Source organism: Mauremys mutica, chromosome 12 (genome assembly GCF_020497125.1).
Source record: "Mauremys mutica isolate MM-2020 ecotype Southern chromosome 12, ASM2049712v1, whole genome shotgun sequence".
NCBI classification, from domain to species: domain Eukaryota; kingdom Metazoa; phylum Chordata; order Testudines; family Geoemydidae; genus Mauremys; species Mauremys mutica.
The window spans coordinates 82,659,855-82,674,595 of NC_059083.1; the positions used below are offsets into that span (position 1 = coordinate 82,659,855).

The window sequence follows — 14,741 nt, forward strand, 5'->3', positions numbered from 1 at the left end:
TCCAATGCCTGAGATGATGGGGCATCCAGGATTTCCGGGCTTGTGGATCTTGGGTAGTAGATAGAATAACCCTGGTCGGGGCTCTAAGGGAATGTTTATTTATTCCGGTGTTAGTGTAGGGAGTGTCTTGAGTAGATGGTGCAGTTTCTTAGTGTATTCCTCAGTGGGATCTGAGGAAAGTGGCCTGTAGAATTTGGTATTGGAGAGTCGTCTGGCAGCCTCCTTTTGGTAGTCAGACCTGTTCATGCTGCCCACCAGCCCTATGGGAAAGATATAATTAAAAGGTTATTTCAAAAAGATTTTGCTTCTCCAGTTTGTCTCGTCACAAGCCTCATGCGTTAATTCTGGCACTAAATTAATGATACTGAACATATGCTGGCAGAGGCATTAATAGAATGTTTAGCCTTTAAAATTTCATACCAACTGACTAGCTCAAGGGGCTAAGCAGTAGTCCTTTGAACCTGATCCCCCTCCTCACCCTAGCTACTGTCAGTTTGAGTCCCACTTTAGGCAGGAAATCTGGAAGAGGTTAGGAGGCATATTGCTAAAATCTGTCAGGAGGGGTGTATTTTTGGGAAATATGATCAAAGTATTTTTTTAAATTAAATATGCAAATACTTGCTGGCAGGGGAGGGACATTTTAGGGGGTGGGGGAATAGAGGCAAGGGGTTTGGAGCTGCATTGAGGGGAGGGGGATAAGTGGAGATGAGTGGAGTTGTGGGGGCTCAGGTGAGGGGGAAGGGGATATGGGGGTGAGTAACATAGGGACTGGAGGAAAATTGGGGTAGGGGCACCTGTCAAACCCACATTCTTCAATTCTCTCTGTGCCAGAATATGGAGTGCCTGAGCCTCTGTCCCTACACACATGCACGACCCGCCGGGATCTGGGTTTTCCTGACCCCTGGCAGCCCCCTCTCCCTTCCCTGTGTGAGCTGGGTGTGGTGCTTAGAACAGGCATAACGGGTGCACTAGGAGGAACACATGGATGACACTGGACACTCAGCTCCACATCTATGCTTGACACATCAGAAACCTTCCTGTACTGGGGATGGGGGAAGGGAACACGCAATGGCAGGAATGGGGGCTGTTCACACATCTCAGAGCTATTGTTTCAGGCTGTATTCATCTCCATGTGGTATTCTTTCTCAGCTGAGAACATCCAGGGTCACTTAACACCTCTCTTATCCTGCAGCTCTCAAGTCTGAAACCCACCCTGGGCAGAAGGCTGAGAATGAACTGTGAACATTTAGCGCAAAGCTGCCTCTGTCAAGGTTTTTAATTATTTTGGATACATGTAATCTGAGTACAGCAGAATATTCAGAAAGAACAATCTATTTTTAAAAGAAAATAAATCATACATTCAAAAGCTCCCTGGGAAGTTGGGGTGTTTAGGGGTGCAAGAGTGAGTGGTAATAGGTAAGAGGGATTTGGGTCTGCTGGGAGTGATAGGTAGGGTTACCATATGGCTGGGTTTTCCCACACACTGCCTCTTTTTTTTTAATCCTCTGTCCGGGCGGACTTTTCAAATAAGAGGCAATGTCTGGGTTTTTTGTGGAGCAGACATTGCAGCTCAGAAAGAGCCCCAATTGGTGCCTGCCCTGCATCCACATCTGATTGGTCCCTCGCAGCTGCCAGATCACGCCCACCCAGGCCCCAGCTCCTAGTCCTGGGGTGGGGGAGAGCCCCACAGGAAGACACTGATTGACAGTTATCACAGCATCCTGGGTCTGTGCCAGCTGCCCATGATAGGGAGTGACACTGTCCCTTGCCTTGAGAGTGAGGTTCCAGGTACCCCTTTCAGTACCCCCTAATTGTACCCCCCCAGCAATGTTCTCTTTTTGGGAATCTGAAACAAGGTAACCCTAGTCATAGTGATATTATGGGGAGGGGCATTAAATGGGAATGGGTGGTAGGGTAGGGAAAAGGGGTTGTGGGACTCAGGTAAGGGGAGGTGAAGGGTTAAGGGGAATTGGAGGGAGAAAGATGGGAGAGGTAGCAGAGGAAGTTGGCAGGGGGTTAGGGATAAAAGGGGGGCCTGTCAGCCTGAATGCATCTCTTCCATGTGTGTGCTGGGATCTGGGGGAGCCTAACCCATCTGTAGAGGTCTGAGCCTCTACAGATGCTGCCTAGTCTATTCTGGGATCTGGGGGATCCTGCCCCTCTGCCTGCCCCTCTTGTGAGCTGGGATTTGGGGTGTGGGACTGAAGGTAACACAAATTTAAACATCTGAAATCTAGACAATGTATTAGTTAAGATAGATGCCCCCCATATGAGAAGGGGGGCTGGCCAGAGTGTGTGGGGGAGGGGCTTGGTTTGGAGGAGGGGGCAGACTGCATGGTTGGGGAATCCTGGATGAAGCAGGTGCAGCAGGAGTCCCAGCTGGAGTAGGAGTGAGGGGCCCAGCTCAGGCTACATAAGCAAGTGTGCGACCTTCAGTAAGCTGCTGCCTGTGATATGTGTGCGCAGTAGCACAGGTCACAAAACAGCAAGGAGCAACTTCTGAAGTGTTAATGGCATCTGTGGTGTCAACTAATGGCTTAATGGGATGGGGAGCTGGAAATGTTGGCTGGGGAGGGCTACATGTTGCAGGTAATGGTGGGAGAGGGGCTGGAGAAGGAGAGACACCAGTCTTCTCTCACATGCTTAAAGTTACGGTAACAGCCATGTAATAAAAACATCAAGGTTTTGGGACATAGACCATGGATGAGATCTTTCAACAGCCCTGTTAGCAACTACCCATTGTAAACATTTCAAAGCATGACCATTATCCCATTCCACTATAACAAAGTGTACAGGGGAGGGGAGGAGCACTGAGGAATCACAGAGAAATTGTATGCCCTAGTGAAAAGACCACTGGGCTGGGGCTCTTTCTAGCTCTGTCGCTGTCCTGCTGGTTAACCTTGAGGTAGTCATTTTGCTATTCTGTGCCTCAGTTTCCCAAGTTGCACAGTGTAGATAATTATGTAAAGTTCTTTGAGATCTACTGAAGAAAAGCACTAGAGAAAAGGTAGGTCTGCTTGATTATTACCTAGCCGCACTAGCATATGAACTGCAAACCTACATAAGAACTATAACTACCTGAATGGCCACTAACTCCTACCAACAAACATTTCTCATTCTGTTAAAAAAAAAAAAGAGATTAAATGGGAAAAAAAAGTATTATCACAGAGTTAAGGTTGCCTGGTGACAGCTTGTGCCCTTCCAGAACGTTGTGTTCAGCAAAACTCAAACTTCTGAAACCCAGGAAATAGAGTTAAGGTAAATGCCCACACATTCTTAGTGCTCCCCTCTTTGAGCAGTGGCCCACAATGCCCATACAAACTCTCACTCTGCCCTTTCACTGTAATGGACTGGTGCTACCTGTACTCGCCCTGTGCTCAAACACTGAGCCTACTCCCCCACCAGAATACCACACTTGTGAAAGAGGTTGTTTGTTAATTTTTACACTTGCACATAGAATACAACCTAAACCTATACTTCCCTATTCCATCATTAAATCTACAGCCTGTTGTCATATCTCACCTCACAATGATGAGACCCATAGCCAGAAGACCCCAGTGCCCTACTACTGACACAACGTACCCAATTCTGCATTGAAATGATGCAGACTGGCTCCTCAAGGTAATCATGCACCTCTTTCCTTTGATAACACACATTTTGGGGGCGGGGAGTCAGATCTCCTCATATCAGAATCACTGTTCTTCCAAGTTATTCCAACTTATTCCTCCACCATTCAAGACAGCTACATCTAAACCAGTTAAAGCAGGTGTAGTGCATACAGTAATTCCCAGTAGGTATTGCCAGCTACAGCTGCATGCATGTGATGGAAATGGAAGAAGTAGAGGAAGCATTTAGAATGTCAGTTATGGAGGGTAAATACCAGTGTTTATCAGTGCTGGAATACCTCTTGATAGAAAGTGAACTAATGCCTCAGAATTGTAAATGGGTAAAATCACAGAGCCTGTCGCGCTTTGAAAACAACAAAATAGGCTACAGTTGGGTCATTCCACACTAATCTCTAAAGATTGTGTTGATAAAAGTGATGACACCCAAAAGGCAACATAATAAAAATCAGATTTTCCTGTTCACACTTGCTCCCTCTGTCGGCAGATCGCATACACATTGGAGGCATCATTGTCAACAGTGTGAGCATTGCACTGTGGCTACCTATCCCCCAGTCCAGCTCAACACCTTCTGTTGTTAGGTGTTGTGGGAAAGCAGAGCAGGTTGTGGCATATCTTGGGACTTGGCTAAATGTCCTGTGATGCATTGCTTTGTGTCCCAGCCCTCCACGGGCTTCCGGCTTTCTTTCACGACACTTTTGCAATGGCCATTCTCTGCTGTGCCCCTGGCATCTTTGTGAGAAGGGATGGTGTTACCGTGTCTCCCTGGGTCACAACTGAAAATACCAAATTCAGGACAAACAGCTGAGAAATAGGGCAGACACACCCAAAAACTGGTGGTTATTCTCCCATAAGATATACTAAATCAGCAACAAAAGTAAACTTCTGTCTCACCACACTGGCTAACAAGAAGTCAGAAAAGCAGTCTCCTTAGGCATTCCAGTCCTGGATTCAACACCCAGACACTAGACTTAAAGATGAGTGGTTATGTAAAACCAGTTTAATCAAACAAAAGGGTTCTTCTGATCCCAACAGAACAGCCACGTACCCAGATCAATATACAACTCAGATCTTACCCAATAATCATGCTGTTGCCAATCCTTTAGTATCTAAAATCTAAAGGTTTATTTATAAAAAGAAAGAAAGGTGAGTTAAAATTGGTTAAAGGAATCAAATGCATACAGTAATTGCAAAGTTCTTGGATCAGGCTTGTAGCAGTGATGGAATAAACCACTGGCAGACATCTCACTGCTAAGGATAAGCAGCGAAATGAGGGTACATCTACTCCATGTCTGTGGCTTACACCCTGCTCCCTATGCTGCTCACCTATATGCCGCTTTGGTCCCTGCACAAGCAATTGCCGAATGGCGCGGGAAAGTTCCCTACAATGGGGGAAGGAACAAAGCTGCTCTGCCACAGAACCTTTGGCAGAGGATGCCTGAGTACCTCCAGGAAACGTTCCTGGAGATCTCTCTGGAGGATCCCCATGAGATCTCGGCGTAAATCAACACCCTGTTCCGCCCTACCAATTAGATTCACAGGGAAATGTCCACTTCACAGAAACACAGACAGCCTCCCACATTTCTATACCCTGAACCCACCTCCACACTACACAAGCCACAGCCACGTACCAGGCATCTCATCTCCTGCTTCTTGCGCCCCAGGGAGTGACTGCTGAGACTGGATAGACACGTCTGGAGTGGAGAACAGTTCCTGGCTGCCTGCCCCATCAGGCGCCTCCACCGGGAGCTGCACATCCTCATCTAACTTCACCTCTTCATCAATAACTTCGTCCTCTGGGTTAGGTCCTCTTTCTGCTGCCTCCATTCCCTCCGAAGTATCCACAGGGCTCTTGGCGATGGAGGTAGGATCTCCACTGAGGATAGCATCCAGCTCCTTCTTGAACTGGCAGGGCTTAGGTGAAGCACCAGAGCGACACTTTGCCTCTCTCGCATTATGGTACACCTGCCTCAGCTCCATTATCTTCGCTCTGCACTGCAGCATGTCCTGATCATAGTCACAAGCCTCAAGAAATGTGTCAGTAGGTATCCCAATACCTATGGCTCAAGTGCAGCTGGGATTGCACAATCTCCTCTCCCCCTATAATGATCAGATCCAGAAACTCCGCAGTGGTCCAAGCGGGAGAGCGTTTGGTGCGATACCCGCCATGGTCACCTGGGAAGATGCGATGAGACTTCTTTACGCCAAGCCAGCAGGAAATGGAATTTCTAAAATTTCTGGGGCTTCCAAGCGAGAGGGATAGATGTCGTTTAGCTGGCTGCAGGGCAGTGGAGTTAAAACAGCTGACCAGAGCGGTCACAATGGGCATAGTGGGACACCTCTGGGAGGCCAATTAAAGCGATAAAATCAAGCGTGGTGTCTACACTGTCACTTTGTTGAGAAAAATGTAGCGGAAAAAGATTTAAGTCTCTTGTCGGGGTGGATGTATTTACTCGCCAAAACTGGGCATCTTTCCCAACAGAAGTTGCCTTGCAGTGTGTATGCATGCACTGTTTGGTCGACAAAAGGCAGTTTTTGGTGACACAACTTGGTAGTGTAGACAAGGCCTAACAAAAATGGTATTTATAGTCAGATAACTAGCGTTCTGGTCAAAAGGGCTGATACAATCCTTGGATGATTAAATGGGAATTTTAGGAGTAGAGAAGTTATTTTACCCTTGTATTTGGCACTTGTGTGGCTGCTGCTGGAATACTGCATGCATTTCTGGTATCCACAATTCAGAAAGATGTCAATAAATTGGAGAAAGTTGAGAGAAGAGCTACGAGAATGATTAAAGGATTAGAAAACATGCCTTTTAGTGATACTCACTGAGTTCAATGTATTTAGCTTAAAGATAAGGCTAAGGGATGACTTGATTCAATCTGTAAGTACCTAGATGGGGGACAAATATTTAATAAAGGGATCCTCAGTCTAGCAGAGAAATGTATAATATGATCATCTAGTGTCTGGAAGTTGAAACTAGACACATTCAGAGTGGAAATAAGGTATAAATTTTTCTCAGTGATAGTAATTAACCATTGGCGCAACGTACCAAGGGCCATGGTGGATTCTCCATCACTGACCATTTTTAAATCAAGATTTAATGTTTTTCTAAGAGATCTACTTTAGCAATTGTTTTAGGGAAGTTCTCTGCCCTCTGCTATATAGCAGGTCAGACTAGATGATTACAATAGTCCTTTCTGGCTTTGGAATCTAGTGACCATAGGCAGCCCTGTATTCACACCCTACACAGTACTGCAATTATACTGGTACAAAATATGCCTTGTGAGGTATCATTTTAGGACTAATAACATGCTGGTTATTAATATAATTGTAAAATTAATTGTAATGTTATATGTGAAGTTATGAATTCCCTCTGTATGATGTTACTAGAACATGTTTAAGACCAGACAGCCTATCCTAGGTAAAGGTGGTAAGATCTGTCCTAGACAGAGGAATGTGGGTTTACCTTGATTTACATATTAGTAGTAAACTAAACTATTGAGCTAAAATGGCAGCGGTTATCCTGATCCTGAACTTGAGAGAGAGAAAATTAATATGACTCCAGAGAGACACAGGAGACTGAATCCCCAGGAGGCCTTCCTGACTTGTAGACAAGCCTTTGTCTTATACTTAAAATGCTGCAGAGACACAGCTCTACTGCTGTAGTTGTGCCGCTGTAGTGCTTCACTGTTGAAGCTACCTACGCCAATGGGAGGGATTCTCCAATTGGCATAGGTAATCTACCTCCATGAGGTAATAGGTATAGGTAATCTACTGGAGTTACGTTGGTTTAACTGCATCGGCTCAGGGGTATGGATTTTTCACACTCCTGAGTGGCATGGTTATACTGATCTCATTTCCTGGTGTAGACCAGGGCAAAGATCTCTCTTGGGGTGGGGGTGCAGGAAATAAGGAACAGAGAGACTTCTTTATCCTTTACCTTAGGAGAGAAAGGAAACGAGCAATTTGGTCTCTGGTGGATCTTGTCTGTAAAATCTGGAAAGAAGACTGTTAAAGATGGTTTCTCTCAACCCACAAAGACTGTATCTTGCTAGATTGATTTTGTTGTTGTTGTTGGGTTTTTTTTTAGTCTTTTAGAAGACTTTTTTTAGTCTTCACTTTTATTTTGCTGGTAACCATTTCTCCCTTTATCCCTGCTATTTGGTACAACCTAGCCTAGGTTCTTGGCTGTTAAAAAGCTGTAAAGTACTGACTTTTTAAAACAACAGTGAACTTAATATCTTCTGTGAACGAAGAGTGATAGGGGCTGTGCATTACAGAGAAACATCTCTGAGGAGCTCAGAGACTGGAATTCCCTGATTGTTACCTGCTAGGCAAGGCTTGGTCTGGGAGAGGCCATGAGGTGTTTGCTGGTGAGGAAGACAGACTGATGTGGCAGGGAGCTGACACAATCTAATCTCTAGCAAGGATCACTTGTGCTAAGGCAGAGAGATAACACAGTGGCTCACAGCTCTGTGTGGGCCCAGGCACTAGTTACAATGAGTGTGCTCTTGCTGTAAAATCCTAGCGGAGACAAGGCTCTGTAGTTTTTACCTTGATGTAGCTAAGCAATATATGTTAATCCCAGGTGGAGGTTATAGTGTTGACCTAACCTATCTTCCTCCAGGTAAAAACACTAGGATTTTACAGCAAGAGAGCTAACTCATCTTAGTTATCTTGCTGTGACTTCTCCTTGGGCTGCCACCTTGACGGGGAGGAGAAGCTTGCATATACTTAAGACCATAAGAGCGATGCCGTCCGGAGTCCTGTACTCCTAATAGAGTCACCCATGGTAGTAAGGTCGAAGGCGAGGTATCAGACAAAGTGCAGCCCAGCACAACACAACCAGTATAAGACTTCAACGGCAGAACAGGTGGATGAAGCAGGATCACCTCTCAATGGCTGCAAAGGCGGACCAAGGCTGCAACGGAGGAGAAACCCCTGATCATCTTGGACCTCCTTGCCACCAGACACAGATGCCTCTTCCGCCAAGATTTGTGTGGCTGCGAGTGCGCATCAGCTTCCCCACATTAAACTACTCATGCACAGGTTTCTTTCACAGGAAGAACTTTTTTCCCACCCCTACCCATAAAAGTCCTGGGGTGATGGGTGAGTGGCAATGTGGATAGGTGAAGTGATCACCAGGAGTCCCTAGTCCCAGACCCTCACACAGGTAGTGACCGCAAGATGGTCATCATGTGCCCCTGGACTGGGGTGGGGGTAATTTTCGGCAGCAGTGGTCATGACTGAGCAGGCCTTTTTAGGAACCCCTCTGCTCACCCCATATGGGGAAGTGGCTAGAAAAGGTGCCCCAAACATAGGCTATCCAACCATACCTGACTGGATAACCATGTCCAGAGGGATCACTCCCAATGCGGTCGAAAAACAAAAATGTTTCTTGCAACTTGGAATGTCCATACCCTACTAGACGAATCAAAAAATGAAAGACCCAAATGCAGAACAGCAATTGTTGCCCGAGAACTCTCGAGGTACAACATCGATATCACTGCTCTCTGCGAAACAAGACGTGCAGCTGAAGGCCACTTGAGGGAAGAGGGTGGCGGTTACACTTCCTTGTGGAAAGGAAACCAGCAAGCGACAGGCAAATACACGGTGTTGGCTTTCCAATCAAAAACTTCTAGTCAACCGCCTGACTGAACTCCCCTTCGACATTGAGTGCCTTATGACCCTCCGCATCCAACTGGTCAATAAGTCATTTGCCACTATCATCAGTGTATATGCACCAACTCTTGATGCAGAAGAACAGAAAAAATCCTTCTACACTGACCTTGATCAAATTTTGTCATCCATTCCAAAAACAGATAAGATAATCCTCTTAGGGGACTTTAACACAGGAGTTGGCCAAGATTCTAGCATATGAAGTAGCATTATTAGGAAGGAAAGAGTGGTCAAGATCAGTTCCAACAGCAATCTACTCAGCAAATGTGCAGAGCACGACCTTGTGACCACAAACACAATCTTCAGACAAAGCAACAAGTACAAAACAACTTGGCCACACCCTCACTCAAAATAGTGTCATTGTAAGAACACCGGATCTACGAGATGTCCAAATCACCCATGTCATGAGAGAAGCCGATGATTGCTGGACTGACCACTACCTGGTGAGGTCAGTCATGTCCATCAGGATTACACCGAAACATAGAAAGCAATCTAAATCACATGGGTGGCAATACAGCATCCAAAGACTTCAATCCTCAGTTCACCAAGAGAACTTCCAAACACTCCTCAGTGAAAAACTGGCCATATGCACACCTGGAAATGACAACACAAGTGTCAAAGAATGGGAAGCCCTAAAACAGACCATCCATGAAGTTTGTGAGGAATCTAGTGGCCTTGCTACCCACTGCCATCAGGACTGGTTTGACAACAACAACATTGAGATTACAGCCCTTTTAGACCAGAAGAGAAAAGCTTTCTGTGACTGGCAAAACCAACCACCGTCCAGTCAGAAGCAGAGCTCTTTCCATCAGCTCACTGAAGGTCAAAGGAGGATCTGAGAAATCAAAAACACATGGTAGGAGGACAAAGCAAAAGAAATCCCCAAACATTTGCTGACGGACATGACATGCAGAGCTTTTGTTGTGCGACAAAGACTCTGTATGGACCAAGCTCATGTGGCCTTACACCTCTAAAATCCAAAGATGGTAATACCCTTCTTAAAGATAACAAATCCATCAAAGAGCACTGGAAGGAACACTACCAAAAGCTTCTAAATCGAGAATCAACTTTGATTGATGACACCATCGACTCCATCTCTCAGCACCCAATCTGGGAAACTCTTGCCAACCCACTAACATCTGAGTAGGTCTGCAAAGCAATTAAACAAATGAAGAACAATAAAGCACCAGGTCCTGATGGCATATCAGCTGAAGTACTCAAAGTGGGGAGAGAAACACTGACTAACAAGCTTCACTTGCTGCTACTCAAAATCTGGCACATCAAAGAAATCCCTGCTGATTTATGTAATGCTAACATTGTCACCATTTTCAAAAAGGGAGACAGGGCTGACTGTGGAAACTATTGAGGCATTGTCCTCTCCATCACTGGGAAGATTCTTGGTAGAATTTTACTGAATCACCCGCTTCCTCTTGCAGAGGAAATACTTCCAGAATCCCCGTGTGGCTTCAGACACCACGAGGCACAACCAACATGATTTTTGCAGCCAGGCAGATCCAGGAAAAATGTCAAGACCACCACCAGGAACTGTATATGGCCTTTATCAATCTGACCAAAGCCTTCAGCTCTGTCAACTGTTTGGCTTTGTGGAAAATCATGTGAAAGTTTGGCTATGCAAGCAAATTTACCACCATTGTAAGACTCCTTCATGACCAGATGACTGCCTCCATCCTGTGCAGTGGCTCTGCCTCTGAGCCCTTTGTCATCTGAACTGGCATAAAACAAGGTTGTGTACTGGCACCCATCCTTTTCTGCATTTTCTTAGCAGCTATGGAAACATTAACCCAAGACTGTCTACTCCAGGGCATTGGCATCTGATATTGGATTGACAGCAACGTCTTCAACATTTCTCGTGTCCGTGCCAGAACTAAAGTAACATTGGCAACAATAACTGAACTCCAGTACACAGATGATTGTGCTGTAATTGCACACTCAAAGGAGGATCTTCAAACAGCCCTTAATTGCTTCTCTGAATCTTACAAAAGCCTAGGGCTATCTCTGAACATCGGCAAAACAAAAGTTCTCCACTAGCCAGTCCTCGGTCAATCATCAGACTCAGCAAAGAAGATGTATATCGACAAAGAAGAACTGGAAGATGTAGACTACTTTGCCTATCTTGGCAGCCATCTCTCACAGAGGGCAGACATAGATGTCGAGATTCAGCACAGAATTTGCTGTGCCAGCCTTGCCTTTGGCCTTTGACTCACAAGGTGTTCAACAATCACAACATCAGAACACCTATTTGACTTTTAGTTTATAAAGTGGTGGTAATCCCAACTCTTCTGTACGGCTGTGAGACTTGGGTGACCTACAGAAAACACTTGAAATCCTGGAACGCCAACACCAGGACTGTCTCCGGAAGGTTCTCAACATAAAGTGGGAGGATCATTGCATTAATGTCAGTGTCCTCACAGAGGCCAACATCTTCAGTGTTGAAGCCCTGATTATCCAGCACCAGCTGAGGTGGAGCGAGCACTGTGTGCACATGCCTGATGTATGCTTATCAAAACAATTGCTATATGCCCAACTCACCAAAGGAGAAAGGAAATGGGGAGGCCAAAAGAAAAGTTTTAAAGACACCCTCAAGATAAACATCAAGGGATGTGGCATTGACATCACACACTGGGAGACAGCAGCCCAGGATAGGGATAACTGGCAAAGACTTGTCAGAGAGGGAACGTCCACTTTTGAGGAAAATCGCCTTGCCCTGGTCACAGAAAAACGCCAGAAAAGAAAGGACAGACAACTGTCACACAGCAATTGCAGCCCAACCCTGTCTTCCAATACCACCTGGTATGTCTGCCAACAAGCCTGTGGCTCAAGGATCAGACTCCTCAGTCATCAAAGGACCCATGAAAAATTAAACCTATAAAAGAGATCATCCTCAGCCTCGAGGGATCATGTAGTGGGGTGGTCACCCCCTCCTGCATGGAAGGGCTTAAAACAGCCCTTGGAGAGGGCTGGGGCAGGGGAAAAGCTGGTCTGATTGGGAGGCAGCCTCAGCTGTGGTCATGCCCCAAACAGACCCAGCTGTCCCTATAAAAGCCAGGGAAGCCAGGAGCAGGAGCACTCTCTCTCTAGCCTGTTGAGAGGGAGGGACCTGGCTGCTGGGCGTACCAAAGTACCTGAGGTGGAGCAGGGCTGAGGGAAGGCCAAGGGAGCTGGGGAGCTCCGGCCTGGAAACCCCCCAGGCTGCGGCCTAGTGGAAGGCCAAATAGGTACTGGGGTTGCAGAGAGCAGCCCAAAGGGGTAGGCAGAGGCAGCCGGTCCAAACCCCCCTTGCCTATGATTAATGGCTTTTACACTGCAGTCTGCCCCAGTGAGGGGTGGGGCTAGATGGAGACTGGCAGTAGTCAAGACTGAGGCAAGGTGGGGATAAGGGGGTGGGGGTTCCCTGGGGAGGGGAGACCCACTGAGACTGTGGGGGTACTGTGAGGGGCAGAACCCCAGTAGAAAGGGGCACCGGGGTCCAGGAGGGACACGGGGGCACAGCAGTAGTGAGACACCGGCCAAAAGAGGGCGCTCCGGAGGCTGGTGAGCTAATTCCCTGGGAGGCCAGCAGGAGGCGCTGCAGGGGTGAGTCCCGCACCAATACAGATCGCCAACAATCTGGCTGTGAAATCACTCCTTTTTTGGCAGTGCACACAGAGCAGGGGCAACAAAATCTCCAAATTCCACATGGTGAGGTCTCTCACGCCAAACAGTTTAAAATCATCTCTCTCTAGGTAAATCTGACATTTGATCAACAAGTACCCTCTCACTGTTGGTAAATCTAAGGTGTTAACCATCCACTTAACATTCATTAGCATCAATGCAAAATCATAACACTTTCTCCAGTCCAGTAGACAGATGTTCAAACCTCACTTAAATATGACCGTTTACAAATCCACAATATACTAAAGAGTACCTTTTCAAAAGACTTACAAGCTGAGGCCTGGTCTACACAACAAAGTCAGATTAATTTAAATTGCCTGGCATCGAGATAGTTCTGCATGTGTCTACACTCAAAGTTGTGTCCTGACAATGTAAGTGCCTCATTAGGGGCAATCCAGTAACATCACCTCCCTGATCAGCACTGAGCCCCAGTCACCCTACCATGGTCAATGCAGCGGGAGTGTAGACACTGGGTGGCCTATGTCTACCATGGCAGTTCTCCAGCATCTGTCCCACACTGGCTGACACTGACTGCTCTGCTCACAGCTGTGAACTCCATTGCTCACAGAGACCAGAAGCCACCCCCACCACTTTAAAAACCCTGCATATTTTTAAATGCTTTTTTCTGATTGTACAGCTTAGCAAGTATACCTTCCAGCTCTCAGTTATTGTGTGCAACTGCCCTGCTAAGCATGGCTGCTACACGCTCCAGACATGCTCCTGCCTGGAATAGTTAAGAGGTATTGGACCTCTGTGGTGAGAAGGGGCTGTGCGGGCACTGCTACAGAGCAGTTGTAGAAATGTGGACATGGACATCTACAAGTAGATTGCAAGGGGAAAGCAGGTGAAGGGTTACGACAGGGATCAGTAGCAGTGCCACATGAAAGCAGAACTGTTGCAGGCATATCAGAAGGCCAGGGAGGCTAACAGTCAATCCACTGCCAAGCTGCAGACCTGCCACATTTAAAACAAGTTGCATGCCATACTTGGGAAATACCACTGTCACCTTGCAGAGCACCATGTATACCTCTGAGGAGCCAAGACGGATTCCTGATGTGACCAGTGAAGAGGAGGAGGATGGGGGTCATGTGACTGCGGGAAGGGTCCAGATATGCATGAGCCAAGTTCTGTTGGAGACTCCACTGCTGTCTAGTCTGGCCCAGCAGCCAAGCACAGGCAAGCCTGATGTTGGGGAAGGATCCTCAGTCAAGTTTGTGAATGCATTCCCCATTACAATGTTTCAATGTACAGGGGTTGGGTGCTCTGTGTGCACCCAACCCCAGTGTAGCAGGTACTGACTTTTCATTAACTTACTCATACTAGAAGAGGTAGCAGTGCAACAGACAGAGGTAGCGTTAGCTTCTTTTCATTCTCTTGTAGAGTTAACCTTGAACGGGGTGGGGGAGGAAAAGGGAAGCATGCAGAGCAGTTTGATTATGTGCACAGAGATGTCCCTTGAATCCTTCTGAGAAATCTCAATTAACCTTTAATGAGGGTACTCTGCAATCCTCTTCCAAGGGTTTTTAGGATTATTTGTTCCTCTGCAGTAGGACACTTTCCTGTGCCACTCTGCAGTGACTTCAGCAGGCAGGTACCATTGCACTAAACAGACTAGTGGCATGCAGGCCCAGCTGGCTTCGGAACACCAGCAACAGCTGTACTCTGTACCTTTGTTACACTCAGGAGTGAGATCAGCTAAAATCACCTGTGGAAAATAGTGCTAGTGCTCAGAGCCATTACCCTCCACATGTACCCAGGGAAATA

At 46.6% G+C, this 14,741-nt stretch overlaps 1 long non-coding RNA gene across 1 annotated transcript in view; it reads left to right on the forward strand.

The window, feature by feature from the left end:
* The window catches only part of LOC123346374, a 99,316-nt gene extending 85,169 nt beyond the window's left edge, over window positions 1-14,147 (forward strand). The window contains exon 3 of the long non-coding RNA XR_006572981.1: window positions 13,991-14,147. This is a non-coding gene — a long non-coding RNA (uncharacterized LOC123346374). The remainder of the gene's footprint in view (window positions 1-13,990) is intronic.
* The last annotated feature ends 594 nt before the right edge of the window (window positions 14,148-14,741 follow it).